General features: G+C 36.9%; 1 pseudogene; it reads left to right on the top strand.

Moving 5' to 3' along the window:
• Positions 1 to 20,210: 20,210 nt before the first annotated feature.
• On the top strand, positions 20,211 to 20,899 carry LOC101838358 (annotated as a pseudogene).
• Positions 20,900 to 25,379: the final 4,480 nt, after the last annotated feature.

The raw sequence follows: 25,379 nt of genomic DNA, 5'->3' as shown, positions 1-25,379 counted from the left end.
TTTTAGGGGTGGATGTAGTACCCAAAACTTTTAAAACAGCTTTGAAATAAGAAAATAGACAGAACCTAGGCCCGTTTTACTGTAAATAGTAGAAAAAACCTGTAGTTAAAGAAGAGGCAATTGCTAGAACATGAATGCTCAAGACCTTTCTAATGTAGCCTTAGTCATAAATGTGGAATATGTTCCTGGTAACTGGTGAAAATAAAGTTATAAAATGGTAGATAACTTGACTGGAATATACTCCAGAAAGTAAATGCATAACTTGTGATATTGACAAGATTCCTAAACGTTATTTTGAAGATGTAATCTGTTGCTCATGGAAAAATGTAAAAGGAGAGAGCATTTTAGAAAATATTTTTAAGTGAAAAAGATCTCCCAAGCAGATTGAGAACATCGGGGGAAAAAGACCTCAGAACTGAAATATTTTCTTTTTAATTCTTCACATATATATAATTTTAAAAATGAGAAAGTATACTCCAGGGAGACACCAAACATATGGTTGGAAAATTCTACACTAAACAAATGTGGTGCATGATTTGTGACTCTGGTTTACTCTCCTAACAGAAATGGTGACAGCCTCATAAAGAAGACAAAGAGGACACTCAGAGAGAGAAAGCTCTTGAATTTCTAGGCTTCTGTAGGAAGGAAGGAAACTGGTTGTTAAAGCTTCACAGCCCAACAGGGAGATGCATCTGTTCCTAAGGAAAATTGAAGGATGACTTCAAGGCAGGGAGAAGCCCCCTGTTCGCTATGGAGGATAGAAGACCAAGTGAGCAAAACCAGGAGGAGCTCTTGTTAGGAAATGGGTGCATGAAGCTCAAAGTAGATGATGAGGGAAGGAGAAGAGACAAATAACACTAAGGGTGTCTGAGAAATACTTAGGGAATCATATTAGATTATATTTACCTAAAATTACACAGAATGCATATGCACATTTACATGCATGAACACATATATGTACACAGACACACACACAGAAGCCTTTTAAATGAATTTATACTATCTCAATTGACAATGTCCCACTATCTAACAAAAATCCAAGTTCTGTGCATAAGAAACATCCCTTTGAATTTTGGTCAGTATTGTCCAAGTGACTCCCAGAACAGGATAGGGCATTTCAGTTGCCCTTGGTTGTCTCCCAGAGGTTGAAGAAAGTCACTATTGCTGATCAGGTATGACTTTCACAATACAAGAAGATACTATGTCAGCTGCCCCAAGATGAAAGCAATCAATAGTCCTACTCAGGTATGTTGTCTATGAACAATAATAGCTAGCATGGCAAAATATCACTGCATTGTCACTCATAACTCTACAGTAACTAACAACTGTCTAATTAGGCTTAAGGCCCACTCAACAGGGGGAAATCATGCCTGGTAATATATAAAATTATATTCTGGATATTGGGATGTTGAAGACTTCTTCAGATGGAGTGTTGATGTTAGGATGATTTTGCTTTGAAAGATCTAAGGGTGGTGAAAACGTATTTTCCACATGGAAAACACATGAACTCTTGAATGATCAGACAGGTGATTGTTACAGCTGGATTTGTATCCACCTATATTATTATGGATCCTAAACTCCAGGACCTCAGTGACTTATTTGGAGTTGAGGTCTTTGCAGAGGTATTGATTAGCATGGAGTCACTGGGTATATCACACTCATTAACAAGCAGATATTTAGAAACAAAGAAACACACACACACTCACTCACTCACACACACACACACACACACACACACACACACTCACACAAAGCTGACAGGGTAGTGAATTATGTTGTCTCTACCTAAGGAACAAAGAAGCTGAGAGAGAACTTCAAGACTGGCTCTGTACTTCATATTGACAGGATTCTGGACTTGCTAATAAACAGATGTTAGGCTCCATGACTGCAAGACAAAACTTTTTATTGCTTAAGCCATTTGATTTGTGTTACTTTTGTTATAGAAGTCTTAGGAAACTCATATATATTTAACATTGTTGTAGACATTTCATAGAAAGACAAAGCTATATATCTCTGCAAGCAATAAAACTGAACAAATTTCCACTAAGTCTGACTACTTAAATTCTGTTTCCATCTACAGTTGTAATAATTTTGATATTTTTGATGTCTTATTTTCCTGTTACTCTCTCAATATTTGTGACTCTTGCCCAGTTTTGATCATTTTCTTTACAAAAACAAGGTTTTTATTTTTACACTAAGGAATCTTGGGATCCTAGGAAGCATTTTAACAAATGACTTCATCATGCCTCTTGCTCTCACCTCAAGTGCTACAAAGTACTTAATAGCACAGGAGATTTGGGATAGCATCTAAGATATTTTTCTCATTCATATCTGATTGTTTTTCTTTACACCCGACATTTGGGAGTAAATTTACATTTGTTGTTATATGGTCTCCAAGCCTACTACAAGAACTTTATTTAAAAAGTTTCATTTGCATTGATTAAAGCATTAACATTGTTCTTAACCTGTACCAAAATAAATGTTTTAGAACTCTGAAATAAAATATTTTGTGAGATGCTATCTTTTTCTTGTATAAGGTCATTATTAAACAACAAAACAGAAACACTTCGAAGCATGGAGAAAGTATGGGATGCAAAATTGGGAGTGGTTCAGTGAAAGGTAATACCTGGACTCCTCTCTAGTTGCTTTCTAGTATCTAGCAATATATAGATGCTGGGCGGTCTCAGCTTCTTTTCTCTTTACTTAAAGCTATTATGGTGGTTTGAGTGTGTATGACCCCATAGGCTTATAGAGTTTGAAAGGATTAGAAGGTATGTCTTGACTGGAAGACGTGTGTGGGTGGGTGGGGGGCAGTGAGTTTCAAAAGGCCAGTCCAAGCCTAGAGTCAGGCTCTTCCTGTTGCCTATGGTTTAGGTTTCTTGTCCATGACCATGATTGCCTGCATCTTCTATGCTCTCTCCCATGATGACAATAGACTAGACTTCTGAAAGTGTAAGCAAGTTCCAATTAAATTCTTTCCTTGATAAGAGTTACATCTGTGAAATGGGCATCCATATGCAGATAATATCACCTCCTAGTGTATTATTTCACTTCAAAAGACTCAGAAAAAAAGATCAATAACTAGATAAAATTTTATCTCATCCTGACTGCAATAAGAAAGGAAAAAATATTTTAAGTCCATGATGTTTTCTACTAAATTTACACTATGATTTTCATCACATACAAACTTAACCAACACATGGAAATAACTGTCTTTGTATATAACGTTCTTCAAAAACTGCATTGACATACTATGACACTGGCTTTAATTAAATTGTTTAATAACTATTTGACTTTATTGAAACTAAACATACATATGCATAAACATTTCTATCTAAATTTGAAGCAGTTTCTCTGCATGTTGTAAAACATGACCATCATGCTATAATCCCCACTCTGAGAGATTTGCTGGAAGACAGATCACAGATTAAACTTTCATTCTCTTATGTGTGTTTGAAGGAAATGGGACTAAAGGCTCAGATTTCTCATGTCCAAAACTCAGCAGAACCATTTCTGATGTCAACTGTGAGGAGGACAATGTTGACTTCCCTGTGACTTGTCTCTTTATTCTGTACCATTTTCACTCCTCTGTTCCTGAATACCAAACTTTATCAAAATTTCCATCTATTAAAGTTCAGGTTTGTAATGTGAGTCACAACAAGATCACAAAAATAAACAAACAACAGAGTTAATACATAGTATCTCTCACTATTAACCTAAGGTTTAGACACTATCAAAGACTTCATACAAGGGCATAACAGTTAAGCAAGCAGTTTAATCATCATTCAAGTGACTAGGATGCAATTTATTGATGAGATCTTTGACACACAAATCAATAAACAGAGATAATATGTATGAATTTTTTTCTTGAAAATGAGTGTTGAATGTAGGTCATATTCCCAAGCCTGGTCCCAAATCAGAGAAGACTATGTTCTGTGGGTCCACTATGTTTCAGGATGATCTCCTAATCAGTCACCAGGAAGATTTTATTAAGATCAGTCCTCAGGAAGATTTTATTAGTTGCTTATTCCTGTGTAGATAAGATATGTACACAGAAACCATGGACATCAGAATGTCTACCAACATTTGAAAAATAACCTGAATTTTTCATCACTACAGTGATTGACCTGGCAATCCATTAGTGATCTTGTGGGGACAACCGACCTTGGGCAGAGACCCACTTCCCCATCAGCCTGGGAGTAGGCAGCTGTAAAACATGTTTACTAAAAATAATACAATGCCTGGGGCAATAAATTCCTGAAAAGGGCTGGCCCACAGGAACCGCCCTGACCTCAACCTTTTCCAAAGACTAACCGCCTCTTCTGACACACCCAAGTCAGTCTCTGGTGTCAGAGCAGAACCAGCCAGGGGTAAGGCAGGGAGCAGAAGCTTTTCTGGAGGGAAGCCTTTCTTGGGAAGTTTTCTTGAGCCTTTTGGGGGCCTGCTTAAAGTTTTCTTTACATCGTTGACTGGTCTCTGTGTTATCAATCCCGACACCCTTTGCACATTCTCGGATACAGGCTGTGCAGCGGGCGCGGCATGATCTAATGTTTTCTTGGATGTAGAGCAGCTCAGTTGCCATTGCCCTGATTGGTAGAGATGTGCCCTTCTGTGCTCCCAAGGAACTAGCAGGGAAAATATGTGCACATTTTGTATATAACAGAGCCCCGATAAACAGTGGCACTCTTCTAATCTCATCTCAATTCAAAAGCACTGGCAGTGAGGATGGAGGTATAGCAGCATTTGTCTTTGGTAATATATTTTGGTAAAGACAAGATCAGTAACATTACCCTTTATAATATTTTTTAAAAAACATGAATGTTTGGTTGCAGACAAGTACTGCACTACATGGTATTGGGTGCCTATGGAAGCCAGAAGATAGCATTAGATCCCCTGGAACTGAAGTTATGGATGGTTGTAAGCCATCATGCATCATGGGGAGAAAGTGATGCAACTATATATATATATATATATATATATATAATTTTAGAAACACTCTTATTTACATATCCCCCCATTCCCTCGTCCTCCCATCCTCCCATGCTTCCCACCTACCCTCTACCCACTCCACAGGGACAATGAAACCCTCCATGGGAGGTCATCAAAGTCCATCACATCATTTGGGGGAGGACCCAGGTCCTCATTTCTGCATCTGGGTTGCAGTAGTATCCCTCCATTAGGAATTGGCTCCCCAAGTACATTTGTGGCCTAGGAATAAATCCTGGTTCCACTGTTAGAAGTTCCATAGACTTCCTTGGTCTCCTAGCTGGCATCCACATTCAGAGGGTCTAGTTTGGTACAATGCTGGTTCCCCTGCTTTACTACTGGGGTCTACATGCTCTCATTAGGTACAGGTCACCTCTTTCTGTGGGTATCTCCAGTTACATCTTGGTTCATTTGCTCATCTCTACCCCCTCTCCACAATTGTATTCCAGGAGAATGGCTCAGTGCTCAGCTGTGGGTGCGTGTTTCTTGTTCCATCAGCTACTTGGTCAAAGCTCTGAAGTGGAGCAAAGCAGGTGGGGGTGGAGCCTGATGCAATTATATTTTAACTTTTAAAAATAAAGGTAAAATGTCTAAAAATCGAAAGATAAAATCAAAAGATGTATTCTTTTACCAAAAGGTAAGGATTTTTTTTTTAAATCAGGAAGGATAGAAAGTTGAGCCCAACTTTTCATAAAACGAAGTCTTTTTCTTTTTGGTCTTTTCTGTCTAATGAACTGTCCTAGCAAAACCCTATGTTTCATCACATGCACCAATTATTTGTCCCTGTTCTTGAGGACCCATTGTCTCTCTTCACTTAATTAAGCATTCAAATATATGAGTCAATGGGGGCCATTCTTACTCAAAACACCACATCTAAAAGTTAACTTACTGCTACTAAGACAATAATAAAAAATAAAAGTCAACCTACTAAATCTCTCCTGTAACAATAACATCAGATCCATAGGAGAGAAATAGTCATCAAGGGCCAACCAGCAAATAATTGTTTCAAGGTCATTTTCAATATTTCACTATGTTTTATGTGCAACTGTCACCTTAGTACCGAATCTTGAACAAAATTTGAAAAGCAAAACATTCAGTGTTCTTCTTCTCCATGCCTCTATCTAAATTTCTCAACATTTTCTTTCTCTGACCCCATTTTAAAGCTGATTATATACCTTGAGAATTGATCGTGTAAGTCCCTCCTCTCATACGATCTGGCAAATTCTAACACAACATCCATTTACTCAGAACAGATTTGAAGCCATTCTCTTTAGTTCACAAATCAATGCTGAATTTAATGGCCCCATAGGTGAATTTCTGTTGTCCATTACCTTGTAGGCCAAATCCATAAGATCTGGTTTTCTTCACCTCATTCAAACCTCATTCAAAAATGCTAACCTCATTCAAAAAAATTTCAAGCCAACATGTGTTCCCCCATTACCAATAGCACAGGAACTAAAGACACCCAGAGAAGGGGAAATCTTCAGAATGAAGATAATCTTGTAGCTAGACTATAAACAACAAAACTCACCCTTCTAAGCTCCTCCAAAACCCGTAAATCTTCATTTTCCATTTAGGCAAACTATAGGACACCTGAGAACTGTACAACACTCTTTTTTTCCTGAGTGCCCAAAATCGATTAAAGAGTACTGAGAAGATTCTGATAAAAATAGTTGGTAAAAAGCAAAATTAGAAAATGATTAATAATAGGTTTGTTTCATTACTTCTTTCGGTAACAATCTAAAAGGTCACAAATCAGCATTTATCACTTTGAATCAATTTCCTTTTAAGCAGAATGAAGTTTGGGGTAGACAATGCTTATAGTCCATTAGATACAATATTTCTCAATCATTTTTGAGAACGTGAAAGTGCACAAAGCAACTTCACAGTGGAAGCATTGATGACAGCACTTAAAGAGTATTTAGCAGGTGGTTATTACTGAGGCAGTAAAAATTTGGCGCCAGATAAAACTAGGCTAAATAGCTATTCCAACAATTGCTAAATTTAGGAATTCTTGATAGGCTAATATTTTTCCTGGACCAGAATTAGCTCAGTTGTAAAATGTAAGTAATAATGCAGTGAAATGTTATGAAGGTTAATACCAATCACCTTTCCAGGTTCATCTTCCAGAACAAGCAACACAGAGTACTAACATTGCTCATTTCCTGTTTCCACACCACTTTTAAAAAGGAAACTGTTACAGCAGATTTTTTTGAACAGTGAGTTTTTTTTATTGTACTTACATAATTTAACAACTTGACAGCATTCACACTTGAAAAGGAAAAGATGGGGCTGGAGAGATGGCTCAGAGGTTAAGAGCATGGGCTGTTGTTCTAGAGGACCAGAGATCAATCGCTAGCACCCACATGGTGCCTCACAATTGTCCATAACTCCAGTTTCAAGGGATGCAATGAAACTCCCTCTGGTGTCTGCATGTGTGTGGCATACAGATATGCATGCAGAAAAGAGTATTACCATGCACACGAGATAATAAAATAGTTTCCAAAAAAGAAAACGTTACCCAAGGATCATCCAATCACTTAAAATTAATAATACTTCTAAAATTTCTGGAATAAAGACATTCAATTCCGAGAAAGTACTTATTTAAGGTTAAAGTTTGTTACTGCTTGTGTTTTTGAGGTGTCTCTTCCTAAAGGCTCATGTGGAAAAGATCTGTCTACCACAACTGATGTACTAGTAAAGGCAATCAGATCATGAGGGCAGAAACTTGACCAGTGGATTAACTCACCCAGATCATAGGTCAGCGTATTATTTGGAGACAAAACTTATTTGAAGTAAGTCAGAGTGCATGGGGTGTTTTTTCAAGGATATTCTAATTCATGAGTCCCTCCTAACTCTCTCTGATTCCTGGCTTCCTTGAGGTGACCATACTCCATCATGCACTTTTGCCATGATGGAGTAGGATGAGAAACTACCCTACCCCTGTACTAAAAGCAATAGATCCAGCTACACATGGACTGATTATAGGCTACAGTAAATCCATCTTATGTTTAGTGGCTTTTATTAGGGATTTTTGTGACGTGATAGGAATAATATATGTATTTATCAGCATAAAATCATTTATAATTATAACAATTAAATGATTCTTCTTAAACATGTTTTCAAATGTTATTTTCAGTATAAAGAACAACTGATGAATCAAGATTTTTAATTTACTTTAATATCTTCCTTTGAGACTGGGACATTTGTGCTGTGGGATAATCCTCTTGCACACTGTGAATATGCATTCCTCTCATTGGTTAACAAAGAAGCTGCTTTGACCTGTGGCAAGGCAGAATAAAGCTAGGCAGAAAAGCCAAACTGAATACAGGGAGACAGAAGGGCCAAGTTGGGGGAAACGCCAACCAGCCGCGGGAGGAACAAGATATATTAGAGCACAGGTGGCTTAATTTAAAAGTAAGAGCGAAGCTGGGCGGTGGTGGTGCATGCCTTTAATCCCAACACTCGGAAGGCAGAGGCAGGCGGATCTCAATGAGTTCGAGGCTAGGCTCTGTCTCATAAAAAACAAACAAACAAAAAAAAGTAAGAGCTAGTTAATAAAAAGCCTGAGTTATTTGGTCAAGACTTTAGTAATTAATATTAAACCACTGAGTGACTACTTCAAAGTGGCTGAAGGATGAGGTAGGACAGAGAAACCTCTGTTTACACATTTGCCCTTAGAATAAGAATTTGTTTCCTAAGTCTTTCTCATAATATGTGTATAAAAGACATGGCTATGTACAAACCAAGGGAAGGAATGAAGATAGGTATCTGAAATTATGCATTACACCTAAGTTTGAAATCTTTTCTCTTAACAATATTTCTCCATTAATTTCTGCTTTACAATAATATGGCAAATCAACTTAACTCAATGCCTCAAGAGTGTTTCTGCATACTGATTCTATCTTACACATATCCCACCACCTCTATGCTCCCTAACACAGAAAGGCACAGTGTCACTGATAAGCAATTTGACCCCAAACTAGACAGACTGTTTGACCCAAGCAGAGGGAAATAGTAGACCTGTGCTACAAGTCAAGCATCATAAAAGATGTCATGTGGCACACATTTAGCAAGACCCCTCTGACCAAGACAGGCACTGAAAGCAGCACACTCCATTTGCCGCTTCAAAATGAGACATGCTGCCAGCAGCTCTTCCTGGGTCCTCTTGAGCCTGCTGTAGTGCTGTGCCTTTCTCTAAATAGGGACTTTGGCAAGTCTTATCATGTATACAGTCAGTATCTCTTCCCCAGAACTCACAGACAATCTGAATCTAAAATCTCTTATCTGTTGCTATTCAAACTGGTAACTGAACACAAGAACTAGAAGGCAGCAAAATTCTGAGAAGAATGCCCTGAAATTAAATTTAACCAAGGATGATGAAAATTTTAATAATTTACCCAAAGGTACAGAATTTATTTATGAGGCTAAGATTTTTAAGTTTAACTCATATGTCTATTCCTTGTACATCTTTGTTCCCAGCTACCATTTCACAATCAACAGAAATTGTTTGTTCCACCTTTGTTTTTCCAGGGAAGAAGTGAGATGGGCCTAAAAGATTGAAGATTGGAATTCCTAGTTCTTTAGTTACAAATAAGCTTTCAAAATTCATAGCCACAACAAGTTGTAAAATTCCAAGATTTGGCAAAGAGCCTTTGTTGCAATTGTCTACGCTTTATTCATAGTGTGAAGTTGCTGCTATAAGCAACTGACTTTTGAAATACACATGAAAAAGCAAGCATTCTTTCCTTCTCTTCCCACATACAAACCTTCTAAGAGCTAAAAGAGTGAAGGCAAGAAAGGAACAAGGGACAGAAGCAGAGGTGCTCAAGATTAAATGCCTGTGGTGAGCTCTGTCAAGATGGGGTGGGGCCTGAGACCTTACCAGACATACAAGGAAGTCCAGAACACTGTCCCTCAGCCCTGTGTGGATGCACCTGGAAGGAGGCTGTCTGCAAAGTTATAAAAGGAGCCCTTACCAGGAGCCAAATCATCTCACACCTGAGCCGTCTTGTCTCCATATCGTTCTGGGTTTTGATTTTATAACCCAAATGAGTTATTTTATTCTGAAACCAAGGCTAACACAAAATTTCATTCTGAGAATGTGGTAGTGCATAATTAACTGTAGCTCAGCACTTGGGAAGATGAGGCATGACAGTCACCATAACTGATGGTAGCCTGAGTTATGATTAATTTTTTAGACCAGCTTAGGGGCTCACTGTAAGATTATAGTATCTATATCTATGTGAACATATATATATATATAACACATATATATACATATATATAACCAAACAGAAAAGAATAAAATGATGTATTTAAATTTTGAAAAATCAACCTAAAAGAAGCATTACTTTCTAGGTACTTTAACTTTGCTTTACTAGGTAGTTTATTGTCTAAAATGTATGCATTTAAACCAGTATATTTCTTTACTTTTTATTTAAATTACAAACAAGCTTGTTTTACATGTCAATCCTAGTTCTGTCTCCCTCCCCTCCTCCCCTGCCCCCCACTAACCCCCATCCCATCCCCTTTCTGCTCCCCAGGGAGAGTGAGACCTTCCATGGGGATCTTCAAAGTCTATCATATCATTTAGAGCAGGGCCTAGACCCTCCCCTGTGTGTCTAGGCTGAGAGAGTATCCCTCTATGTGTAATGGGCTCTCAAATCCATTCATATACAAGGGATAAATACTGATCCACTACCAGAGGCCCCATAGATTCTCCAGGCCTCCTAACTGGCACCCATATTCAGCAGGTCTGGATTGGTCCTATGCTGGTTTCCCAGCTATCAGTCTGGGGTCCATTCTACCTGAAAATCCCCAGCTTTCACAAAAGCTTCCAGTTGTGGGATATTTTCATATGGAAGGTGTTGTGGAATGTATTTATATTCATTTGCATTTGAAAACATTTAAATTTTCCTCTTGAGTTTTCTTTATCTCTAACAGAGAAAGCTAAATACCAAATTAAGATATAGACCAACAGCACCAGATTAGGATAAATGTTCGCATTATGAGGAAAATATGACAATTTCAGAATCTTCTAATCATTTTTATCAAATTGATCCAGAAACTCTCTCTCTACATCTATGAATCACAGCTGAAGGATAAATGTTGACTAATTTGCCTCAGCAGGGCAGAACACTTACCTAATCATAATTTATAGTTTTGTTTACCTTTCTTTTGTGAAAGCTAATTACTGCCTGAGTAAGAGTTTCTGCCCTATAAAGCCATTGGTGAGTGAAAACACAATTTAAATTTTATGTGTGCTTCCAGTCCACAAGCTTTATACTTCTCATTGAAGGACCAAATACCTTCAGGGTCTTTGTCAACAGGTAACCTTTAGACAACTGAAAGGCAATTCATCAGTTTTAAAGCATGGCCAGTAGAAGTTTCAAAGGACACCAAAAAAGACTCAACCTCAAGTTATTTCACTTGCAGTGATGTCATTGTATGCTCTAGACAGCATATTATCAACCTTGCCATATTAATAGTAGTATTCAAAATGAATCAAGAAAATATATCCTTTCTGGATGGTTGTTCATAATGAAAACATCTCCCTCCCTACACATCCTGAACTACCAGCATTCAAGATAAGGAATTAAAAGAAACATGCTTAAGAAATATTAAAAGAGAATCAAAGTACATAAAACATCCAAAATATTTTACTTCTGGTTTACTTCAATTAGCTATACCTACTTGCACATTTGGATAAGTGTGATATGTTAGACTTCAGTGGCCCTGTTATCAGCAACTCAGGTTAAGTCCTTCCCAGGGTTCTTATTTGGAGAAGACCAGTAGCAATAAGATTACTTTCCAAAGAAACAGACCTCTGTCAACATAAGAACATATTTGCAACCCGTATATCTAGTATGGGTTACAAATCACAAGTATGCAAATAACTGAACAATTAAGTATCAGAAAAAAAATCCTCCTTTAAGGGACATATATAGAAATTTCTCAAAAGAAGATGCACATATGGCCAAAAGACTTGTAAAAAGCATTCAGTGTCACTACTCATAAAAGAGAAACAAATGAGAATAACAATTTCAAACTTATCCTTTAGAGTAGCTTTTATTAAGAAGCTGAAAGTTAATGCATGTTAGTGAAGACAAGATGTAAATTTACATAGACATTACAAAAATTATGGGAGATCTTCCTAAACAATTAGAAATATTATATGGTTTAGAAACCTCACTTACTGATGTATCACCAAGGAAATTGAAATCAGTATGTTGCAGAAATATCTGTATTTTGTTCATTGTGGTGTACACAAGGCATGAGAGAAACCCAAGTGTCTGTGCGTTGATGGAAGGATGAATACAGAAGCTATGGTACACATACACAGTGGAGCCATACTTTATCTTGCAAAATAAAGGGGATCCAGCCATTTACAATGAGATAAATTAATCTGGATGGCATTTCAGTAATGTGGCAAATAAAATAGCTAGGCAAGCACAGAAAAACAAGTATTACATGATCTCATTCACTCAAAAGTGAAAAAAGCAAGGTTTGATGTGTTGAAGTAGGCAGTAGGATAGTGATTGCTATAATCCGGGAGCATTGGTGGGATTAAAAATGTAAATATATTGGTCAAAGGGATCAGAATTTCAGTTCTAAAAATGGGTAAAATTTTGAAAGAATTTTCATAGCACAAATCATAATAATGATGTATATTTCAAAATTGGTAAATCAGTAGATTTTAAAGATTCTTAACCCCAAAGTTACTAAGTATGTGGAACAATGAGATGTTAGTTGACTTAATACAAAAATATCATCATGTGTGTCTATACCTACATCAGAATATCAGTTGGGAAATAATACAATATGCAAATCAGTATTTTTCAATTAAAATTAAGAATGGCTCCTAATTGGTTTTGGAGCGGGGGGAGGGGAGGGGAGAGGGAGAACAGGGAAAGAGATAGGGAAAAGAGGAGGGGAGAGGAAGACACTGGAGAGCCGGAAGGTTGAGCCTGGGCTAGAATAGAGGAGAGAAGGATGAGAGATACCATAATAGAGCGCCATTGCAAATTGGAGGATAGATCTGTCATTAGTGAGATCTTCACACATCTACAAAAATGACACCAACTGGCATTAAGGCTACCTTAAAAGCCCTCCCCTGATAATGAGATTGATGACTACCTTGTATGCCATCCTAGAACCCTCATCCAGTGGCAGACGAAAGCAGAGGCAGAAACTCAGAGTTAAAAACCAAACTGAACTCCTGGAATCCAGTTGCAAAGAGGAGTGATGAGCAAAGGAATCAAGACCAGGGTGGTGAAATTCACAGAGACAGCTGACCTAAACAAAGAGGAACACATGGACCCCAGATGGATGACTGAGAGACCAGCATGGAACTGATCCAGACACCACCCCACCACCCCAACCCCTGAACCTGGGTGTCAGAGAAGAGACCTCGGCAATTTATGGGACCTTGGAGAGTAGATCAGTATTTATTCCTGGTACACAAATGGACTCTGCGAGCCCATTCCACATGGAGGGATGCTCTCTCAGTCTGGGCACATGGGGGAGAACCTAGGCCTGCTGGGGATTATATGACAGACTCTGAAAATCCCTCATGGAAGACCTTACCCTCCCTGGGGAGTGGAAACGAGATGGAGTGGGATTGGGGGGGGTTGGAAGGAATGGGAGGCCGGGAGAGGAGTGGGGGGAAAGGGAAAAGAGAGTAACATATGTAAAAAGTTAAATAAAAAAATCTAAAAGAAAAAAAAAGAATGATAAATAAATAAATGAAGTCTCAGTCACTTTTCCAGATCCTCTAATAGGAAGACCCATAATTACTTCACCTGAAATTATTTTCAGTGTAGGATGAAAGAATGTGTACAGATAATTGTTATGTTAGTGATTTGCATCAGGAATTCTGGAAATGTGTGGAAATACCTTAGCCTGTGTGAAGAGGAAATGGATAAGCTCAAACTGGAGTCTTTCCCATTGGCTGGTCTGTCATGAGGATTTTCTTCTGTGTCCTCTGGATCTGGGTGCCTGAGCTATCTCCCCCTCTCTGTGGGTCTTTTTGTTTCTTCCTTTTCTGTCTCTGGCACTCAGCTTGTGATTTCATCTTGATTTTGCCATTGTTCAAGATATTCACTAGGTAAGATGTGCTGCCTTAACCAGCTAATTCTTTAAATTTCTAAGTCTCAACCCTAGTGTCTTAGTGTTTCTATTGCTGTGATCATGACGACTCTTATAAGGACAATTTAATTGAGATGGTGGCTTACAGTTCAGTGGTTAGGTCCATTATCATTATGGTGGGATATTGCATCCTGTTGGAAGATGTGGTGTTGGAGAAGTAGCTGAGAGTCCTACATCTTGCAGGTTTATCTGATAGCCCTATATCTTGCAGGTAATAGGAAATAGACTGAATGTCACACTGAGTGAAACTTGAGCAAAAGAGACATCAAAGCCCACCTCCACAGTGACACACTTCCTCCAACATGGCCACACCTACTTCAACAAGGCTACAACCTAAGAGTACCACTCCTTTTGGCGGCTATTTTCTTACAAACCACCATGATTAGCATCACTTGTTCCTGGAGATTTGTCTTCGACTTCCCAAGTAGTAAAGAAATGACTTTCCTTTAAGTTTTTCATAACACGTTCCATGTACAAAGTGCTAAATTCATTATCTGAGTTTCAAGTAGTTTTGCATTTTTGCTAAAGCCAAATGAGTCATGGGTATAAATGTTGCAGAAGTACCAGGCCCTCTTAATGACATTACGTGTGAAAAGTGGCTGTACCTATACATCAGATTAAACTGCAAACATCAGAAATCCATGCTTAATTATCTCTGACTCTATTGGGCATGGATAGAAAGGTAGCCCATATTCCATGAGAAAAATTTTGTTGCTTTATTTTCGAACTCTTCTCCTCCTCATGGGAAGTGGCCTTTCAAGATGCATTCCCCAACAATGGACATTCTCTAAAATAAGGATAGTGGAAGAATTATTTTTAAAGTTAATTTAAAGTCTTCTTTTGTGCAAACATCTTTTAAAATTTTAAATGATTGCAAAATTTTCAAATTGTGCAAATACATTGTGTAAAGATAAATGATAAAACTCTAGTTAAACAGAATTCAGTCAAGTGCTCCAAGATCTCTACGATTGCCAGTTGAGGTATGACAAACAGCATAACAGATCTCTTATGCCTTCTGCTATGAAGGCAGTCATCAGGAGGCACTGGAAATCAAAGTGTAGGAGAAAAACATCATTTTTCACAAGAAACATTCTGGTGTAATCTGCTCTGATACAGAAAAAAATGACGGATAATTTATGATCAACTTCATTAACAACAAATATTCACAGTCCATTGATGCATACAAATGCCTTGTACAAGATTCTTTTACTTTCTTTAGAGTCTAAATTCCCTGAAGACCCTAAAAGGGAGGAAAGATTTATAAATGACTTAGAAACAGAGACAGGTTATATTTGATTTAATGCTTAGCACTCTAAGTAGGCCACTACTATTTCTGGCATCTACACGGCATGGTACATAATTTTAAAGAATGAAAAAAATGTAAAATCAGCAAGCTTCATAGTTATATTTAAATAATGAGCTTCAGCTAATGTTCATGTCATTATTATATTGAATTGTTCAAGATTGTTTTGACTGTTTTCCTTTTTACTTATTCATTTACACTGGGGTCTCAGTACTTTAGAGTGTTAGATTAGCCAATTTTACAATGTTTGTCTCCAATAATAAAGTCATTTGAAAGGGCTATAAGAGTGGGCAAGAGGGGAAGAATATGTTGTATACAAATATGAAATTGATAAAAAATAAATGTAAAAAGAATAGATGTCAAATCAGTCAAGGAAAGCTATAAGCTGATTTTCTTTATAGATACAAAATATAATTAGTGAAATGAAAAAATAAAGCCAGAACCATAATTGAAACAGTGCTAATCATTGTTAGGGATTTGCTAATGAACTGAAGCATTGTAGTAGAATACAATCTATTCTGTGCACACTATTTCATCCACTGTATAGGAAGTAATATGTATGTGCAATATCTTCTTTGGTTAATGACAGGGAACGGTTAAACATTTAACTCCAGGAATAGAATATTGTTTGGAGTGGTAGTCCCAAAGCAACATTGAGGAGTAGAAATCGGATTTTCAGATTTTGTCAGTCTAAACGAAGCATATACTCTTAAACGTTCTCTCGAAGTTATTTCAAAATTTTCTACGGACTTTAAAAGGGTTTGAAATAACACTGAAGGAGAAATATTGCTACATTGTTGTTTGGATATCCCTATTCTAAGTCATTGTCTATTGCCACAGATGGTACTGCCCTAACTAGAAAATATCTTTAACATTCTTAGTCTTTAGTTTCTGATCCAGAAAACCAGGACTGGAATCACAATATGGCAGCATGGTTAATGCTTAAGGAAACATTACTTTGAACAGGAAGGAAACGTATATACATAATAAGGATCATTACCTTCTAAATGAATAATCCATCTCTTTGTCTTCTACATCTTGTTCACTGATTTTCTTTTCTTTTGTTTTTATGATTAGCTAATTTTATTTTATGTGTATGAATGTTTGGGTTGCATATGTAAGTGAACACGCACCCCTAGTGCCTGGTGCCCAAGGCAGCCAGAAGAGGACACTGAATCTCTGGAAATGAAGTTAAAGACAGCTGTGAACCACCAGGTAGGTACTAACAATTCACCTTGAATCTTCTGCATTAGCAGCAAGTAAGCTAAATTTCTGAGTCATCTTTCCAGCTCCCCCTTTTCTTTTGTTTTTGAAGTTCAGCATCAGTCCTGTGTTAACATGGACTTTCCTATTCCTCTCAGAAGCATTTCATTGGCGGAAGTCTAAGCACTATTCTGTAGTGGTTGCAGTTTAGTATCTCTTGCAGATTTTACTTAATGTATCATTTTCAGCCTAGTATTCCTGACTTTTCTATTGACAGTTTACCTCACCTCTAGTAACTCTAGACAGAGTATAACAAGTAAGCATTTTCAGGTTCTGTTTTTCTTTTTGTTATTTTTCCCCATGGGAGAGGAGACCCTACAGTCCTAGTGTTTCTAATACTAATTCTAATACTTATTCTAATAATAAGAATAAAAATGTGAAAATAAAATATTATGTGTCCTCATTGACAATATCATCTTTAAGTTATTTGAGAACTCCATTTTCTTAGACTCCAATAGGCAGTGAGAGTAGCAAAGACTATTTCAACTTTATTTACAGAAAACAGAAAATGTATTTTGATTCATCTTGAGATTACATCATATTCACTTTGACTTCTGACATTTTACTTTCCTGAATTTAGTGATCTAATTACTTTATGATTTTGAAATATGCTATTTCCTTTTGCCTCCCCTTAACTCTTACAGCATCTTTCATTTTAAATTGTAAATTCTTAGTAGAGGTAAACTTTGGTGGACTGGGGCCTTAAGCCATTACAGGGACACCATTGTCATATAAGTGATATCTTTGATGTTATTAATCATGCTGGGTCCCTCATCCCCAAATAACTAACTACTTCAGAAAGACATATGTCAAGAAAAATGTACAGAGAAGCACATGAAAATATTGTCTATATCACTAGTCAAATTAAAAACTAGTAAGATAACATGTCACACCCTCTAGGATAACTAAAAGACACAGGATAAAACAAAAGGCACTGCTGAGGAAGTGAAGACATTGGAACTACTGTGCATTACAGATACAGCATTTGAAAACAATCTGGTCATTGCTGTAGAGTTTAAACCTAGTCTGTATTCATATTCATGACAGAGTTTAGGTTCCATGGTAGTCAAAAAGTAGAAGAAACTTAAATGTGTATCAACTGGATAAGAAATAAGTGATTGATCACAAACAAAATGGACTATCATTTACCAATAAAGTTAAAGAAACACTGACCCATGAGGTCATAACAAACTTTGTAAACATTAACTGGAAGAATCCAGGTCCTAAAGCTACACATCATAACATTCTATTTTCATGGCACATCTTTACTTGTTAAATCCAAAGAGAAAGGTTTCTTAGGCTTGAGATGAGTTGAGACAATGAGTAATGGAGAGAGACTGTTAATGAGTATCAAGTTTCTCTTGCCACCAATGTTAACATCCTTAGTATGGCTGTGTAGTGATTGTAGTACCAACAAAATATTAAAAGATGCTGCATTGTATGCTTCAAATGGCTTAATTGTGTATCTGACTTGTTTCCCATCAAAGCTTGATTCATCTAAAACTGAAACTGAAGTCAAGTAAAAAACTGAACACAAGCAATGTCATTCCCTCACTTGAATTTGGAAACGACCAATTTAGGTATCCTCATTTTATATGCCAATTCCATAAATATTAAGGGAAGTGAAATGAGCTATTGCTTATTTCAGAAAGGTCAGCACTCACCGAAGCCTGAGAAGTGAAATCATTCAACATTCTGTTTCTTTATGACTATAAGAATGAAAACAGGCAGCCACCTACAATACAGTCAATGTAAACATGAGATGATGTAGCAACAATTATGTCATAAAATGCAAGTAAAAACTGCTGTACTTTAGAAAACATTTATAACGATGGATAATGTGAACTCATGCCTCCTAGTGAACAATCAGCGAGTAAGATCACTGCCAGGACAGATCACACCCTAATGTTTGCGCAGTATTCCCCAATAGTCCAGCCTGTCTTATTTAACTCAGTCGTATCTTTCAGACTTGAAAAAATTAATTCCCTGTAAAATTTAAGTTGAAATGCACACCAGTAGTGATGGTAAATTTAGCATCTACACTCAAGCACAACTTCCATAAACATGCATATTTTACTTCACGCTTATTTAATTTCATAATGGAGCTTTGTGATCACTGGAATTTCTTTAGTACAATTTCACATTGTAACACCGGTAGATGCTTTCTTTGTACATGCAAGTTTTTCCCTGCAAAAAGCATATAATAATGACACATTCCAAGGTCACCGCCAGTAAATCAATGGACATTGATCAAGAATGTTGGCAAATTACTTTAAAACATTCTACTATTTAAGGACACATCCTAAATTATGCTGTATAAATATCACCAAACTGAGGATCTATATATACATATATCTGCTTAAACTTGGAATGCTATAAAAACCTACTGAGAATAGCTAAATCCATAAGAAATCCATACCATAAAGCAAATAGGGAGTGCAGTTTTGTAGTGCTTGCTAATAGATAATTGTGATCAGTGAGTCTCAACATGGCACAGATTGTTCCATTTTAATAAGAACCTATAATGAAATCCTAATCAAAATGTCTAAAGTCATCATCTCTAGTCTGCTTTGTGTATTCTTTTCTACTACACTGATGGTCAGCTTTCTAGTGCATAGTTTCTGGTGCTTGACGCTTTCTATCTGTTCTTGATGGATTTTTCCTCAGTTGAAACTCATTACTGTTTGAAGAAGGCCATTAGTTTTCATAAATTGATTTCTGTAAAGATTTACTTTGCCCCATAAGCTCTGTAAATGTGGGCTGTCACTTTTACTTCCTTCCCCCGCAAAAAGACCATAGTGGAAACTACAATAATTGCTCTTTAGTTGAAAGACTCCCTTTCAAAGTTCAGAGTGTCAATGCATTCCTGTAAGCCCAGCACTTAGCAGGCTGGAGCAGAAGGATTGTCATGAGATCAAATGCCAGTTTTGGTCATAAAAGATATTCTGACTCCATCATGGGGGAAACAGATTCCTTTTCTAGTCAGTGTCTAGATGATAGCCAGTCCCCCATTGCCCAGTATCACGAATCCACATTTGTTGAACACTGAATGAACCCTCAGCTGCATCAGTTGCACAACGTGAGGATATATTTTGAAATCGCTTGTAAATGTATTGTGTTAGAATCTTACTAACAAGTTGTAGAAATGTTTGGGAGACTCTTATTGGATTGCTCAGCTTGTCATTTAACACCAATTCGATGTAGATCACTACACTAATTTCAAAGGAAAAGTCTGGAAAAGTTGTTTTTGAGACTTATTAATGCTATGATATGCATAAAATAATGGGTATGTGTATTCCTCAAGATTTTTATATTAAATATCACTTTCACACTGAAATTTCAGGAGATGCCAGTCCCTACAAACAGTAACATTCAGGGCCTGGGAAAGCCTTCCTCTTATTCTACTTATAATAGATAAAAGAACTATGTTATTAAATCTTCCTAAGAAGGACATAACTGAAGTCTTGCATTTAAAGGATGGTTAAGCTTTCCAGGGCGGCTGCGGAAAATGGCTGAGGGACAGGTTCTAGTGTTGGATGGCCAAGGCCATCTTCTGGGCCGCCTAGCGGCCATTGTGACAAAGCAGGGGTTACTGGGTCGGAAGGTAGTCATTGTGCGCTGTGAAGGCATCAACATTTCTGGAAATTTCTACAGAAACAGGTTAAAGTACCTGGCTCTTCCCCGAAAGCGGATGAACACCAACCCCTCTCGAGACGCCTACCACTTCCGAGCCCGAGCCGCATTTTCTGGCGCACTGTGCTAGGCATGCTGCCCCACAAGACTAAGCGAGCCCAGGCATCCTTGGAACGCCTCAAGGTGTTGGACGGGATCCCTCCATCCTATGACAAGAAAAAGCAGATGGTGGTCCTTGCCGCCCTCGAGGTTCTGCGGCTGAAGCCTACCAGAAAGTTTGCCTACCTGGGGCATCTGGCTCATGAGGTCGGGTGGAAATACCAGGCAGTAAGGGCCACGCTGGAAGAGAAGCCGAAGGAAAAGGCGAAGATCCACTACCGCAAGAAGCAGCAGCTTGTGAGGCTACGGAAACAGGCCGAGAAGAATGTAGAGAAGAAAATAAGCAAGTTCACAGAGGTCCTCAAGACCAATGGACTCCTGGTGTGAGCCCAATAAAGACTGTTTGTGCTAAAAAAAATAATAAATAAAAAAATAAAGGATGGTTAAGCTATATAATATTTTAAACGCTGAGAATATTTTTAAATTGCTCTTTGCTAGACAGATTTAAAGTTTAAATATAAAATGTTAAAGACAAAAATAAAAGACTGGCTTAAATAAAAGCAATATTCTAGATGTCTTTAATACAAAAAAGGATTATTATGACAATCTGCCACAATTAACAGTAATTAAAATTAGCAATCATATAAAGTACTACCACTACATGATGAAGTCCTAGAATACATCTGTTTATTGCTGTTTGACCAAATACAACACAGATGGTGTACTAAAATAGTGTTCACTAACCTCACACTTTGTATGTGTTAAGAGCTGGAGCCTGCATTGCCAGTGTTTTCAGCTTAGGGTCTTGCAAGACATGAGACTAGGTAAGCATGCTTCTAGTGACTTTGGATACGTTGCTTACTGTCTATGTGTAACTCATGCCAATGGAAACTCTGATTTCTTGATTATCAGCTGGAGATTACCCTCAGTTCTCTCCTAAATGATCTTCCCCAACATGAGTTCTGATTGCATTGAGCCAGCAGAGTGCCTCATATATCTCATCAGCTAGGAAGAATGCACCTTACCAAATGCAATCACAGAATGTGACATCTCATAATGGGTTCCATACTCTGTTAATGAGAAGAAAACCACAGGATCTTTCCCACTCAGTGAGACAAAGGCTAAAACACTAGGGGATCCTGAACACTGGAGTTACTCTACACAAAGTTTTTAATTAATTAATTTAATTAAAAAGTAGTAGTATAATAAATACAGTAATACATAATTACTCTCCAGCATGAGTACCAAAATTTGCTAGTTATTGTTTGTCAAAGGCCACATTTTCCCAACTATGCTTCATGTATCTCTATTGTAATACAATGATCTATGGTGATAACATTGTTTCTTTTGTACTTCTCATGTCTTCATGAGTGTGTGTTGCATGAATGTTTCTGGCCCGGCAAGGTGTCTTAATTATTAACCCCTTTCTATTAATCTATGTATTTCCAGGAGGCTGTGGCTTACCTGGTAATGCCCCAGCATGTTGTTACTCTTTCTGCAGAATTGCAACTCACTATAGTGGGCTTCCCTGCCTACCTTTCCCAGAACAATCCTCAGTTCCTGCCTGGCCAATCAGCCAGTAAGTGTTTTATTCATCAGTCAATAAGAGAAGCATATATACAGAAGGATAACCCCCATCAAGTATGCCCCCAAACCACTTGGCACAGATGGCTCTTGTTCCAGAGTCACTTCTCAAGATTGTTTATGAGATCTCCTTACCTTGGACATGTTCAATCTTGTTTGCTACATTCAATAAAAGGTACAAGATCTCTAAAAGGAACATGCTTCATTTATAATACAAAGTCCATTGGGTATGCATAGCATTCTTCTGAGCCTATAGCAAACATCTTGCAGATCTGTATGGATAGGAAATATTGTTTTCTTGAGGGAAATGGGTTTTCCGTGACTTAAACCATCCCTAAGAACCTTTCTTTCTGGCCTGGGAACACAATACTATCAACCAGAATCTGTGAAACAGCAGATGACAAACATTTTAACATGTGAGTAGTACAGCCTCAAATCACAAGTCCCTTGCGGTTCTTGTCAGTATGAAACTTAGAATTCTAGATCAAAGGACCAGTTCAAATGACAATCTCAACTTAAAATTGGGAAACATCTAATAACTACTATTGTTGCTTCTCTTTTTAATTCATCTTAAGGCATATTTAATTTTACTTGCCAAAGAAAAACACATGATAAAAATCAAAGTTGAATCAGTCAACCTTGTACTAAATATGGAGTTCACAATTCCATCATAAAAGTAAAACATAAACATAGTAAGCTTTGACATCTAGTGCCATTTCTGTTGAAGCCTTCAAAGTGGGAATAAAACCCAGTGAAGGTTCATATGCAATATTTTAGTTCTGATAAGATACAATCCATTCTTTTGAGAGACTCTTGTTTAGAGAATACAAGGAAGTGTGGTTGAGATGTGCACAAGCTTCCTTGTGTAAATTTTTAAACTGTAGAGGAATTATTACTTATTGCTTGATAGTTGAATTTCTGTGCATTCCTGGGTTAAACCACCTTCTTATTCTAGGTCATAAGGTTCTGCTAAATTCCAAGAAGCTGTGTTACCTGCATTGTCTCTATGATATAAAGTCAAGCATGTCACAGTAAGGGATCATAACTAATGGTTGCAGAAACCATGCTAATTACTCTATTAATATATTCACAATCATAATAGTAATAGTTATCATATTGACCCTACCTTTTCATTTTTTCCAGAGACTAATATAAGCATACATAGTTGGTATATCATTTATCTACACAGAAACTGCTTTAATGACATATTATGAATTCCATTTTATTATTCAGAAATTTTAGTTTGTGCAGAGAAGTGTCACATGTCTAAGATGGCAAGTAATGGTAACAGAATCAGTGAGCAAATGTTATTTGACTTCAATACCTGCTTCCTACTTAACATATTGTCAGTGGAAGCATCTCAGAAACCTAGAAATATATGTCTGCCACATGAATATTCTTTTCATATGTAATATATGTATGGTGTATACAAATGTACAAACATATACAATAAATGGCTTATGACTAACAATTTATTAGCAATGCTGACCATAGGATAATATCTTTATTTTAGGCAGTATTGTGTGATGGAATATTGATGTTAGAAATGCTTCCAACATCTGAAATACATGCGTCTTTTATAGTGAATGCTTCCTCCACCCCATGTCTTTACAAAAAAAGAAGATATAAGAATGTCAGCTGAAATGGCTCACACTGACCTCCAAGTCTGATAGTCTTGAGATCTGGACCCCCAAACCTTTATCTTGGGGGTAGAGAGTCAAATCCCATATCTGTCCTCTCACCTCCACACAGGCACCAAGGCACACGATAAATTAATATATGTAATAAAAAATTTTAAGTTGGAGTCACCCTTGTTGATCATTTGTTTTTCTGTGATTTCACCAAATTATATTAAATTATTTTAATCATGCTGGTGTGGCTGTGATTGTGAAGCAATGATTGACTATGATCTGGGTCTATGGATTAAGGAAGATTACAGTTTCATTCCCAGTCTCTGTGATTTAAAACATTATTGTCTCTTTTCATAAAGTGAAATATTAGAAATATCTGCACCCCTTTTAGAGATTTGTATGTGATTTTCTGCAAAGAATAGCTTTGATTTACTAATTGAAGTTTTAATTCCTTTCCTAGCTTCTTTAATTTGCTGTAAACACAGAAGTAGAAATGGTTCACACAGGGGCAGACATAAATCATTGAACACTTTATTCCTTTTATAGTTAGCCTAGAATAGAACTTGGTGTTCGTTACTCCCCTATCTTTCCCTCCTTTCTCCACCTCATTCCTCCCCATCCTGTCTTCTGTGACTATACATCTGTCTTTAGTCCCTTACACTTTCATGGCTTAGCTTATACAATGCTAAAAAAACTCTCTGCCATCATTTTTCATAAATATACGGATTTTTATATCAAAAAGTACCCATACACCTGCTGAATTTTAAAAATGCAAAATTGACTTAATTTGTGTTTTTCATTTGTAATTTTTTTATGTGTGGACTAAGTGTATATACCTCCTGTAGTCACTTTGGATTCCAGTGGATATTTATACATTAACTCAGCTTCTCTTTTACTTATTTTTGTCTGTTTTGCTTATAATTAAAAAGCATGGGTTACTTCCTATTTAAAGAGTGTGGCAGCGTTATTCTGTAAACAGAGTTTATAGAACAGGTTTCTCCTATCATATTTAGCAAATACAACTGAATTTATATTTCAGATCAAAGTATCAGTGGTATAAAGTATAGCCATCAAATAATTAACATAGTTCATGTCCATGCTATATTATTTGACTATTGTTTAATTTTAAAGGAAACTTTTCAAACTTATAGTTGTAAATATTTTATAATTAGAATAAAATAAAATTATCTATTGCTATCAGTACCAGGAAAACTTTCTAATAACATTGTTATTATTATGAGAAAAAGCAAGCCACAATAACCAGGTTCCTATGGAAAACTTTTTTCTTTAAAATGCATAATATGTAAGACGATCAAGATAGTTTAAATCCTACAGTATGACTTACAATGCTATTTCTTAAACTACCACAGAAACAATTCAGTTAAATTATTTAGATTGTATTATTTTCCTCATATGTCTTAAGAGGAAAAAAAATCCTCTGAGGACTGCAATTCAGTTTCCATGTAACAGTCTGGGAGAAAGGAAGCCAGTTATATGCTTTCCCAACTCTCCTATACAGAAATGAGAGAGAAGCACTAAGGAACTATTATAACATCTCCATGGTTTGGGAACATACTGTCTATATTTGTCTTTTCTATCTAGATGTTGGTGATAGGATTTGACAATTTTGCAGGAATTTCTGTAAATATGAACCAATTATAATCTGTCTTACACATCCAAATATGAGATGCCAATCCTTTACAGCTACATGCATCTCAAGGAGTTTCTAA

This window comes from Mesocricetus auratus, unplaced genomic scaffold (assembly GCF_017639785.1).
Source record: "Mesocricetus auratus isolate SY011 unplaced genomic scaffold, BCM_Maur_2.0 Super-Scaffold_100020, whole genome shotgun sequence".
NCBI lineage: Eukaryota > Metazoa > Chordata > Mammalia > Rodentia > Cricetidae > Mesocricetus > Mesocricetus auratus.
The sequence above is the reverse complement of the archived record's forward strand: the minus strand, read 5'-3'. Positions and strand labels throughout refer to the sequence as shown.